Source organism: Haemaphysalis longicornis, unplaced genomic scaffold, assembly GCF_048455015.1.
Source record: "Haemaphysalis longicornis isolate Haplotype H1 unplaced genomic scaffold, Haemaphysalis longicornis Haplotype H1 scaffold_8, whole genome shotgun sequence".
In the NCBI taxonomy this organism is placed as follows: domain Eukaryota; kingdom Metazoa; phylum Arthropoda; class Arachnida; order Ixodida; family Ixodidae; genus Haemaphysalis; species Haemaphysalis longicornis.
In genome coordinates this window covers 70,702,347-70,715,100 of record NW_027526445.1, presented here as the reverse complement: position 1 = coordinate 70,715,100, position 12,754 = coordinate 70,702,347, and the positions used below count along the sequence as shown (strand labels likewise).

General features: G+C 45.1%; 1 long non-coding RNA gene across 1 annotated transcript; it reads right to left on the bottom strand.

Annotated features, from left to right (window-relative positions):
- Nucleotides 1-432: 432 nt before the first annotated feature.
- LOC144148789 (uncharacterized) lies at nucleotides 433-6,998 on the bottom strand. Its single transcript, XR_013318061.1, has 3 exons — nucleotides 6,694-6,998; nucleotides 4,896-5,165; nucleotides 433-2,010 (listed from the first exon to the last, which is right to left on the bottom strand). It is a non-coding gene; the product is annotated as an uncharacterized LOC144148789 (long non-coding RNA).
- Between the last annotated feature and the right edge of the window lie 5,756 nt (nucleotides 6,999-12,754).

Here is a 12,754-nt window from a genome sequence, read left to right as displayed (position 1 = left end):
GTGCACTGAAATCTCTACACATGCGCTTTTTCACTTTCTGTATCCACCAGGAAAATGGCTGCCAATTTAGACAGCGATTCTAAATAGTAGTTGACGTGCATTTTAAAATAATCACAAACATTATAGCCACAAAATTAATTTTTACAAGTTGTAGACATTGCCCGTTACACCAGACATTGGACTACACTGTCAAGAGCTTTGACATCTACAATGACGTCTACAAAGCAGGCTTATACTGGTAGAATGTTTCATACCGTAATTACTGTGTGTTCAGAGCTCACGTGTGAAGTATGGATACTGCTGCTTCAGCAAGAACCGAGGATGAGCACCCTTCCTGGTTCTGAAAAAAAATAACAGAGGAAATGCCTTAAGTAGGATTCTGAAACGGGGTTGAATGAAACAAGAATGAACAAGAAATTCTTTCAAAACATGTAAAGCAATGCAAACAAATATTTATTTCAACTTATTTCTACAAAAGACCACCTCATGAAGACTGGTGGTGGGGTATTGGCTCAAAAAAAAAAGCAGAGAGCACTTATACAAATGCTACAGGGAGCCTTCGCAGCCAACAATTGTTTGAACACACCTAAACTAATCACTGTTCAACAAACTCATAAAAAATGTTTGAATGCATAAAAAACCAGTGGTAAACACAGGAAACAGTTAAAACAGAATGACGGCACAAGTTTGTCCCGTCGTTCTCTTCTGTGTCCTGGGTTTTCCTATGGTTTTTCATCCATTCAAACATGTACCAGCTAGCTCAGTCCAACGCCTTGGTATCATAAAAATATGGATAGTCAATCCTTACACAAAGTTGAAAAAAAAAAAAGTATAAAGTAGGTGACAAAATTAAAACGACAGCAAATTGGTTGGCTTTTAATTTTAAATGATAATATAAAAAATAATGGCATGAATGAAAGTGAGCAGCACGCGAAGTACCTTGTTGCTAGCCCGACATTCCACTTTGAAGCAAAATGTCCGCTTTCAACACTACATAGGCTAAACATGCAATGAGGCATTCCTTTAGGCACACAAAATATACCATGATTGTTAAAAAAGCTACGAATTAGTTGAAAAAACCTGACCACGACAAATTGGAATTAGTGACTAGATACAGTTTCAGAAATACACAGCGACATCATATAAAAATATATGGTTCCCATACAAAGATTGATCATAACAAAAATTCAGGACATTTATCAGACTGGCATCAATGTGCAAAGCAGCTTAATGACGGAAGACGGTCTTCACTAAAAACATGTTAATATTGGGAGCTCATGTGCTTCCCTGCAAGTTGGGTGTGTAAACCCACTGACATCTTAACTAACCCGCCTGAATCATCACTTGATAGACATTGAGGAATTTTACAAATTGGTTTATTGTAGCCAGCTGTCTAGTTTATTTCCCTATTTTTCTTGGCATTTCGTGTCTAATTCTAAATTTGGTGACTAGATAGCTTTTACTATGGTCATGCACTGGTGACAACGAATATTTGATTTTACTTTAAAAAAATTTCAGTTTTGTTTTATTGCTCACCAGCCAATGATCTGAAATATCAGAGGCGCTTAAAACGTATGTTGGCATTTCTTTCCTGCAGTGTAGTACAACTAATCATGACTTTTACCATAATTTGTTCACAAATCGTAATATGTGGAAAGTATTCAGCTTTATGAAAATGTCATTTCAGAAGCATGCACAATCAACAAGGCCTCAATGACTCTCATGACGTGGTCCACTTGTTTCTGTCACAAATAACCTGAGTGCAGACACATTCCACCGAAGACGAAGGTAACATGCCCTCTTGGGTGATGAATAGTTAAAAAGCCTTACGAGTAAATTTGCTGCTGAGCACGTGAAATTGTGGCATTAAAACAAAAGATCCCTCTGCGGCATCTTTCACTTGGAGGAGCGCTTGACCACAAACTTTGAGAAGCTGGAAAATGCTCCATGAACCACTCCAGCCAGCAGAAACGATGCAGGACACAAGTTGGTAGGCGGACCGTTGGCATCCTGCGATTGTGAAGATATTTCTGTTTAGTAGATGCTCTTCTTTTTGTACCACTGTTTATTTCACCTTTAACAAGCAGCTGAACTCCTAAACGTTCGCATAATAAAATGCTGCAATGCGGAACAGTTAGCAGGGTTACCTCAATTTTGCTTTTCTACGAATTAACACAATGTAGGTAATCTGCACACAACTACAATCAAACTACAATTTTCACCTACTGCACTGCTAACATCAGCATTTGACTGCTCAAGCACAAATACAGGTTAGACATGTGAGCAATCTGCTAAACGTATCCCCACAAACTGAACAATCAGGCATCAGAAATCGGCAAGGAAGGAGGTGTCACGTTTAAATGGCACTTTTTTTGTTCAAAACATAAACACCACCTGTAAGCTTGAAGCGTGAGAGGGGGTCTTTCACGCTGACAATGTCAGAACATAGCTTGCTAGTGGGCACCTGCACGATGTGCACAATGTGTTTCTTGAAAATGCGTGCGAAAGTTTGATTGATGTGTAGGACGAGAATTGCAGCACGCTTTGACACAGGCCTTGTGGACGCTTCTGCCTGCTAATGTCAATGTGGATTCTTGCTAGTCGCCTTCTTCGCTTCTTTCTGAATATAATGCTTTAGGCATTATATTCAGGACAACGACTGCATCAAAACGTGCAGCAATTACCTACGTCCCACACATCGGTGAAACTCTCGCACACATTTTCAAGACACGCAGTGCATACATTGTGCATGTGCCCACTAGCAAGCTGCGTTCTGACATTGTCAGCGTGAGAGACCCCCTCTCACGCTCCAAGCTTCCGGGTATTGTTTATTAGATTCCATGCGCTGAATGCAAATCAGTGTACATTGGCGAAACGGGCAATCTGCACAGAAGATTAATGCAGCACTGGAACGAAGTGAACAAGGGCCATGCAAAAACAAGTCCACTGGCAGAGCACCGTGAGAGGACGGGACACGTGGTCAACTGGAACAAGACAAAATTACTGACAACTGAGTGCAATCTATCTTCTCGATTACTGCTCGAGTCCCTCATTGTTCAGACGACGCCCAACATTATCAACATAATGGATGGCAATCTGCACCATATCTATGCAAACTCATTGCGCCGCGTAATGCCCAATATATAGCTTCGTTTTCCACGACACATGCTCACCGTGAACAAGCAACAAACCGTTAAATGGCTTTCTTGACTTGGTCAGTGACCTACGTTTCATCACTGCAATAATGCTTTTACCTGCCTACACGGCATTCCATCAAACACTGGACTACACCACATGAGCCATTGGCGTTCTTAACCTGCACCAGAGTATATAACCTTTCACTACTGCTATGAGATAGACCCATAAACGCACTTCAATATGGCCTTTATATTTAGCTCTTGGAAACATTATGTATAATTTTACCTTTAAGTTGCACCTGCTACAGCAGCTGGTACTATACCAAAAACATGAAAAAAAAAAACGGTGGTTTAACACGCCAAAGCTACACTTGGGATATGGGGAGCACTGTAGGGGAAGGCTTCGCATTAATTTTGACCATCTGGGTATTTTTGTGCGCATCGAAATCTCCAAACACGGGCGTCTTTACGTGTTGCCTCCATCTGAAAAGCGGCTACACCAAGCGGTATCTAACCGACATTCGCCTCCACAGCACACCACCCTAGCCACGGCAGTGGGTTAAACATATGAAATAAAGCGAGTTTTGGAGTGCAAATGAAAATATTAATCACACGTCTTATTTTCCCAATCGATGTACCTTTTGAAATCCACCATGCAATCCCCCCTCCCCTACTGGCCTACCAAAACACCTTTGTCTCAAGAGGTAATCAGGCTGTTGTTAATGAAGTAAGTATTTACAATCCGAGACTTGCCACCGTTAAAGTCATGCACTTTGTTTTAGAGATAAGCGACATTAGCCATTTGCAGCACCAGGAGTTAATTGTGTTAAGATCAGATTGAAAGCATTGACGGTAGTAGTTGAAAGAAATTGTGTGATAAATTACAACATCATCTGCAAATAGACCTACATGGGAGGATATGCAACATGGAAGATAGACCAAGCAACCTGCCTGGGGGGACAACAAAGTGGCACGAGCAAAAGAAGTATATAGTTATTAGAAGTAAACTGCATTTGAGAAGAATGAAAATCTTTTGCTCAAGTGAGGACATTAGGGTGAAGTTTGAGAAGTAGTCTGTGGTGTGCAATGCGATTGAATGCTTTAGAAAAATCGAGAAAAACTACCGCAGTTTGTAAGCCTGTGTCAATGGATCAATGTAGATCGTGAACAAATCCTGAAAGTTGTGTTTCTCAAGTAACCCTTGTGAAAACCGTGGTGATACTCGAATGTGATATTGTGATTTTATAAATAATTAGCGACCTGAGAGTGGATGAAATGTTTCCTGACCTTGCATATGGTGCTTGTTAGGGAAATTTAATGGTGAAGTACCGTCTCCTGATTTAAAGACTGGTGCTACCTCGACTATCTTCCAACCATTGAGATTAGTGCCTGTCATGAGAGACTGCGAAAAAAGCGCTGTCAGAATTCTACAGACTGCGGGATGTACTTTTCGGTATAGTATGATTATTACCAGTATGATCTGAAGTAGACCAGTTTGTATTGCAAGTTTAAAACCATATCGAAAGATCCTAAATGTTTGCTTGGCTTGATTACATACGAATACTTGCTTCAAAGTCAGTTCAATTTCTCTTCTTGCCCTTTAGTCGTCAGCCCCAGATTCTCTTCAATATCTCTGCTAAGCAATGACACGCTCCATACGCACAGCACTGCTTCATGAAAATGTCTCAAATAATCAGAGGCCACAGCACTGCTAACAGGTATACATCATGGCAAGTTCCACAACATGCAATAACTAACCTGAAAATACATAATCGGTGGGTGCACCGATAAGGCAGCAGTGCCTGGACCGATGTGTCGAGCAAATGCGCTGACTTCTGAACGGGTGGTCCAAGCGGCCAGATGATGGATGAATGACCATTCCTGGCGGCAAAGCGTACGGAGCACCAACGAAAGGCCAGGCAGTACTTGGGTACAGCAGGTGCAGTGTCGGTTGGCCAAGGGAGGCCCTGGCAAAGCCTTTGAAACTGGACTGGAAGGCAGCTGACCCAGGACAGCTAGCAGCAGCACCTGCAGGTGCATAATCTGTGAGTGTGCTGACACTTGTTGAAATACAAGAAGAGCACACACAAAGCACGAATGCTTACATCAAGTAGATTTTTAATCATTTAAAGACAGTAACCTCCAAGGCACTAATAAGAACATTCCCGGAACACCCCGAGTGAAATTTAGGTCACAGTAAGAATGTATTTATTAGACCCGCAGGTACTGTGAGTGGGGTATGCATGATATATGCAAAGCTAGCTACTGAGCTAATTTGCATGGAACGCATGCTAGCAGCTCATCTGTATCCCTTGCTTTCAATCGGAACTGGTGTGTGATAGTTGAGGCTCCTCCATTTCAATGTCTGACTTGTATCTGCACGTTCAATTCTCCAATATAAATTGAGTTGAGTGAGTGCCTACAGCTTTCTTGTTAGTCTCTGTATGGCCTGCGGTTTTGCGAAAATGAGAACTTGCGAATTGGCTCAATTTTCTGCACTAATTTAAACAATACATATGCCTCTGATATCAAGCCCCAGACTTCCCGAGAGCTACTCTGACAGAATCGGCAGGCGCCTCGTAGGCGTTGTGAAATCTCCCCCACTACCCCGAGACTATGCTAACTCCCTGCGAGGCCACATGCGCGCATTTCACCTTCAATTTGCACGTATGTGAATTCTATACCTCTATGAACTCTCAGACGGGCGTCGTCATATTCGTGCCGGACTCGTGAAACTCGGCAACGTAAATTACCGCACTCGCTCGCTGGCGCGCGGCCCGAACTCTCTCACCGTTTCCGGTCCTTGCATACTATTTTCTCCACCTTGCACTTTGTAAATTCTCATGCTTAACTACACCTCGTGCGCCCTCATCTCTTGCCTGCTTTTCTTCCAGCACAACTCCGTCAGCACCCGGTCGACGCGTACGCTGTCGGGGCGCGTTGGCGAGCGAGTACGGCAATTTCGCTGTTGTCGAGCTTCACGAGAACAGCACACATATCGCGGCCCGAAGACCGCGAGGCGTACGGTCGCCGGTCTCGCGAGCGCAATAGCTGCGAAGCGCACTGCACGGAATTCGTGGGGGGGGGGGAGAGATTTCACAACACCTACGAGACGCCAGCCATGGAATCACGTGTACGCGTTTTCACATGCACTTCCAGGGAACCTCCTGTTCATGTTATTTCTTGGTATACCGCGGGTATTCACGAGGGAGGACTAATCACAGCGTTGTGCCACTCACGCGAAATTGCGACTGCGATCTGCAACCGCAAAGGCACTGTTTGAGAGACACATAAACAAACGCCCCGGTGTTAAAGAGCCTTGCGTGATGTGAAATTATTAGCAGCCGTGAACCATAGCGCGAGCATCGTAGCCAAGGTCTAGCTTCAGCGTAAATTGATGCTGACTTCTGCGGAAACGGTGGACTGGGCGCCAAACAAGTATACTAACTCACGTAGGCTCTCAGAGCAAACGAGATGGGGGTCTAGCGAATTACTGACCCATAAACACCAGAACTCATTCCAACCAAATACAGAATAATAAAAAATGCGCACTTACCCGAGCAAAAACGATGTTTCCAACGTAAAATTCTCCTTCACTGTCGTCTTCATCTCGCGGACACACGAACACGCTTTGTTCTGATGCAATGTCATCCACTTTTGACGCGCAGTATTTTATCCGGCGATGATCGTTCTTCCGGGGTCCCCATGTTCAACACACGCGTAGGTTAGAAGGGTAGACATCACCCATAAAGCTTCTATAACTATGATTTAAGCTTGAAATAGATAAAACAGATTAAATCACGCCACCAACCACTCGGCACAAAACGCCATGAAAAAACACACACAAAAGTGAGAGATAGTTGCCAGACTTCAAATGCAGCATTTCTAAGTTTGACGAAAATTGTGTTACTACTGTAATGTTGGTAATTATCTTTCTGCTTTCAAAGTCTGAAATGTGTTTATAACTTAAATTTAAGGTTTTTAAACACAAAAAGTGAAGACACATAAAGTAATTGACATATATACTGATATTGTAAAGAGGTTTGACGTTTGTTTTGGTTTTGTTTTCACGGCGGGCTTCTCAAGAGAGAACGTGCGAGAAAACGAGCTACTTTGGGTTTAGGAAGAGGGCGGTAAATGTCGGCGTGATAGAAAGCAAGGAACAGGTGCTTACCCTGGTCGTTAAAAAAGGAGCTAATGAAACCCTCACGTAAAAAAAAAAAAAAACACGTTTAACGAGGAATCGAACCATTGACCTACAAAACAGTAGACGGACGCGTTAACAAACAGCTATGTCGGCGGGCGGTGTTCGAGGCGCCTAAAACAACTCTATACTTACGTAAGTTGTCAACGAATATTGTTGCTTGTGTCTAGTCATCGCCTCCTTTAACGATGGTCTAGTTTATGCTGCATTTTTGAAATTCTGGCTGTCCTAACGCTTGTTTCTCACGCACCGGTCTTGCAGACGAGGCCGCATTGCTAGCGCTGCAAGCGATTGAGCCAAAGCTCCATTATTTGACTCAAGAAAAGCTATCGCAGTCAACCCGACCTTTTCTGCGCAAGCCACGGCAGCCACGAAATAAATGGAATGTGCCGTTAGAATTATGGCGTTGATAACGCTTGTTTGACCGGCACCGTCTTGCAGACAAGCAACGTCGCTCTAATACTACAAGCGATGTCACTCCTGGCATCTCAGGCGCATCAAACCCATCGTGTAAAACGACTGCTAACAGTGCGAAAACCTCGGAGTTTGTAACAAGTGGGGATTTGCGGTGGCGGCGACGTAATAGGTACAGCAAGCAGGTAGGCAGAACAGCAGCGTAGGGTTACAACCTTTCCCCGAAAAAAAAAACCGGCCTTCCGATGGGGGGGGGGGGATTGTGTTGAAAAAAGACGCCATGTTTTTTAACATGCAGTGCCATTTATTGTAGTGTTTTCTTAGAGAGAAATCAACATAACGTTTGTACTGAAAGTGATTGAGAGCTTGGTTAATCGCTCTGCATGTGCTTCACTGAAAAGTAACCGCAATTGCTGACCGCGGCGGTAGAATTTCGTTATTTTGTTCTTCCCTTAGGTCCCCCTCCATCTGAGGCAGCGCGCTCGCCCGCGTATTTTCTCTGCTCGCGTGTCTTTGCGCAGCGTGTCGACATAGGCGTGCGCAGAGTTCTCAATTTGGGGGGGCAAAGTCTTACCGCTGCGCCCCCCCCCCCCCCCGGAGCAACTCCCGACCTCTTCTCACTGAAGGCCTTGCGGTGCGAACGCAGTGCAAAGAGGGATGGTTATAAAATTTTTATTTCAATGTGATGGAATTGCAACACACACAAAATATTTCTGAGCAGAAATTTTACTTTCATGTGTTACATCGGCAAGGCATGGGGCAAATTTGGCGCCCCCTTCAGATGATTAGGGGGGGCGGCCGCCCCCCCTGCCCCCTCTGTGCGCACGCCTATGCTTGTCGACACGTATTTATCGTCTTAGTTGTTGAATTGACGCTTATAAAACGCCAAAACGGGCATAATCACGGCACAAAAGCCAAAAAACCGGCTGATGACGGCTGGTTTTAGATATGGACCGGCAACCGGCCCGCTGTTTAAAAAACCGGTCGGGCCGGTCCAAAACCAGGAAGGTGGCAACCCTACGGCAGCGACGAGCGAAAATGATTTTACACGACCGCCCCCGTCGGCCTGCGCAAAAAAGGAAGATAGAACCCCTGCATACACGCCCTCGAAGAAAGCTGTACAGCCGATTCAGTTTGTTGTGGTCGAAGAGCAACCGAGGCTGCAGCCACAAACGATTGCGCTTGCCGTGGTATGAGCCAAGGCATATCTTCACATAGTTATGTTATCGTCCGTCTGACTGTTACTTACTGAAGGGAAAATTCAGAACACAAACGTTGACGTCTAGCGTCTATGCCAGACATAGACGCTGCTGTTTAGGCCCTAAAAACCACCTTCAGGGCGTCTGTCGGTTCTGTCTGATGGCGCGCTCGCGCCGCTGATTACGAACGAGGCGTCTGTTGGCGTTGACTTATCGTGTTGGCGAGCCGGTAAACGCCATCACGGTTAAACTTCCTGTTGGAAGACTACGCTGTTGGGACGATAGAGTGCCGACAGAGCTTCTTATTGGCCCCACAAACGCCATCAAGGTTAAACTCCCTGTTGGACGACTAGGCTATTGGAACGATAGAGTGCCGACAGAACTTCGTATTGGCCCCACAGGCGTGCTGTGAGCCCAACAAGAAAGTCTTGTTGGAATTTTTGCCCGGGGCATAATAATACGGAAACAAATTCTTAGATAAATTCGATTTCGTTGAGGACACCGATGCCTCGCGTAAAAGTTTTATTTATAGGACTACAAGAGGCATTTTGTAGCCTTTCCTTCCCGTGCACCCAGACATCGAAACGAACCTTGTGATACACTCGAAGCAGTACACACTAAACTTTTTAACACCCTTAAAGGTGCTAAAAGGGTGCACTCAACATTTTGCACCCTTTTTGCACCTTTTAAGGACTAAAACATTGCTCCCGCACCCAATCATGAGGGTGCCACATATTAAGGGGTGTAAATCTTAACATTTCTACACCCTTTAAGGTGCAAGGAGGGTGTACTGAACATTTTGCACCCTTTTTGCACCTTTCAAGCACCCAAATATTGCTCGGGCACCCCACCTCGAGGGTGCCAAAATTCAGGGGTGTAATCAACAGTTTCATAGGGTGCTACGACCGTTAAAGGGGTGCTAAAAAGTATTTCTTCTCGATTGGGGTGTTACCACGGCACCTTATCGTTAGGGTGCCTAAAAGAACGGTGTGTGAATGCAAGCATGCAAAATTGCACAAAAACAGGCTGATTGTTTAAACCGCACATTGCACTATTTCACCGCCCGTTGAGAGAATAAATATGAACTCTCCACATAGACCAGGGGAAAGGCTCTAAAATTGCTGTTCGTAAATTGAACAAAACGTGCTGAATGTTTAAATTCCACTCTGCACTAATCTACTGCTTCGAGTGTATCACAAGGTTCGTTTCGATGTCTGGGTGCACGGGAAGGAAAGGCTACAAAATGCCTCTTGTAGTCCTATAAATAAAACTTTTACGCGAGGCATCGGTGTCCTCAACGAAATCGAATTTACCTAAGAATTTGTTCCCGTATTATTATGCCCCGGGCAAAAATTCCAACAAGACTTTCTTGTTGGGCTCACAGCACGCCTGTGGGGCCAATACGAAGTTCTGTTGGCACTCTATCGTTCCAATAGCCTAGTCTTCCAACAGGGAGTTTAACCTTGATGGCGTTTGTGGGGCCAATAAGAAGCTCTGTCGGCACTCTATCGTCCCAACAGCGTAGTCTTCCAACAGGGAGTTTAACCGGGATGGCGTTTACCGGCTCGCCAACACGATAAGTCAACGCCAACAGACGCCTCGTTCGTAATCAGCGGCGCGAGCGCGCCATCAGACAGAACCGACAGACGCCCTGAAGGTGGTTTTTAGGGCCTAAACATCAGCGTCTATGTCTGGCATAGACGCTAGACGTCAACGTTTGTGTTCTGAATTTTCCCTTCAGTAAGTAACAGTCAGACGGACGATAACATAACTATGTGAAGATATGCTTTGGCTCATACCACGGCAAGCGCAATCGTTTGTGGCTGCAGCCTCGGTTGCTCTTCGTCCACAACAAACTGAATCGGCTGTACAGCTTTCTTCGAGGGCGTGTATGCAGGGGTTCTATCTTCCTTTTTTGCGCAGGCCGACGGGGGCGGTCGTGTAAAATCATTTTCGCTCGTCGCTGCCGTAGGGTTGCCACCTTCCTGGTTTTGGACCGGCCCGACCGGTTTTTTAAACAGCGGGCCGGTTGCCGGTCCATATCTAAAACCAGCCGTCATCAGCCGATTTTTTGGCTTTTGTGCCGTGATTATGCCCGTTTTGGCGTTTTATAAGCGTCAATTCAACAACTAAGACGATAAATACGTGTCGACAAGCATAGGCGTGCGCACAGGGGGGGCAGGGGGGGGCGGCCGCCCCCCCTAATCATCTGAAGGGGGCGCCAAATTTGCCCCATGCCTTGCCGATGTAACACATGAAAGTAAAATTTCTGCTCAGAAATATTTTGTGTGTGTTGCAATTCCATCACATTGAAATAAAAATTTTATAACCATCCCTCTTTGCACTGCGTTCGCACCGCAAGGCCTTCAGTGAGAAGAGGTCGGGAGTTGCTCTGGGGGGGGGGGGGGGGCGCAGCGGTAAGACTGTGCCCCCCAAATTGAGAACTCTGCGCACGCCTATGTCGACAAGCTGCGCAAAGACACGCGAGCAGAGAAAATACGCGGGCGAGCGCGCTGCCTCAGATGGAGGGGGACCTAAGGGAAGAACAAAATAACGAAATTCTACCGCCGCGGTCAGCAATTGCGGTTACTTTTCAGTGAAGCACATGCAGAGCGATTAACCAAGCTCTCAATCACTTTCAGTACAAACGTTATGTTGATTTCTCTCTAAGAAAACACTACAATAAATGGCACTGCATGTTAAAAAACATGGCGTCTTTTTTCAACACAATCCCCCCTCCCCCCCGGAAGGCCCGTTTTTTTTTTTCGGGGAAAGGTTGTAACCCTACGCTGCTGTTCTGCCTACCTGCTTGCTGTACCTATTACGTCGCCGCCATCGCAAATCCCCACTTGTTACAAACTCAGAGGTTTTCGCACTGTTAGCAGTCGTTTTACACGATGGGTTTGATGCGCCTGACTGGCCAGGAGTGACATCGCTTGTAGTATTAGAGCGACGTTGCTTGTCTGCAAGACGGTGCCGGTCAAACAAGCGTTATCAACGCCATAATTCTAACGGCACATTCCACTTATTTCGTGGCTGCCGTGGCTTGCGCAGAAAAGGTCGGGTTGACTGCGATAGCTTTTCTTGAGTCAAATAATGGAGCTTTGGCTCAATCGCTTGCAGCGCTAGCAATGCGGCCTCGTCTGCAAGACCGGTGCGTGAGAAACAAGCGTTAGGACAGCCAGAATTTCAAAAATGCAGCATAAACTAGACCATCGTTAAAGGAGGCGATGACTAGACACAAGCGACAATATTCGTTGACAACTTACGTAAGTATAGAGTTGTTTTAGGCGCCTCGAACACCGCCCGCCGACATGGCTGTTTGTTAACGCGTCCGTTTACTGTTTTGTAGGTCAATGGTTCGATTCCTCGTCGAACGTGTTTTTTCTTTTCTTTTTTTTTTTTTTTTTTTACGTGAGGGTTTCATTAGCTCCTTTTTTAACGACCAGGGTAAGCACCTGTTCCTTGCTTTCTATCACGCCGACATTTACCACCCTCTTCCTAAACCCAAAGTAGCTCGTTTTCTCGCCCGCCGTGAAAACAAAACCAAAACAAACGTCAAACCTCTTTACAATATCAGTATATATGTCAATTACTTTATGTGTATTCACTTTTTGTGTTTAAAAACCTTAAATTTAAGTTATAAACACATTTAAGACTTTGAAAGCAGAAAGATAATTACCAACATTACAGTAGTAACACAATTTTCGTCAAACAAAGAGGTGCTGCATTTGAAGTCTGGCAACTATCTCTCACTTTTGTGTGTTTTTTTTTCATGGCGTTTTGTGCCGAGTGGTTGG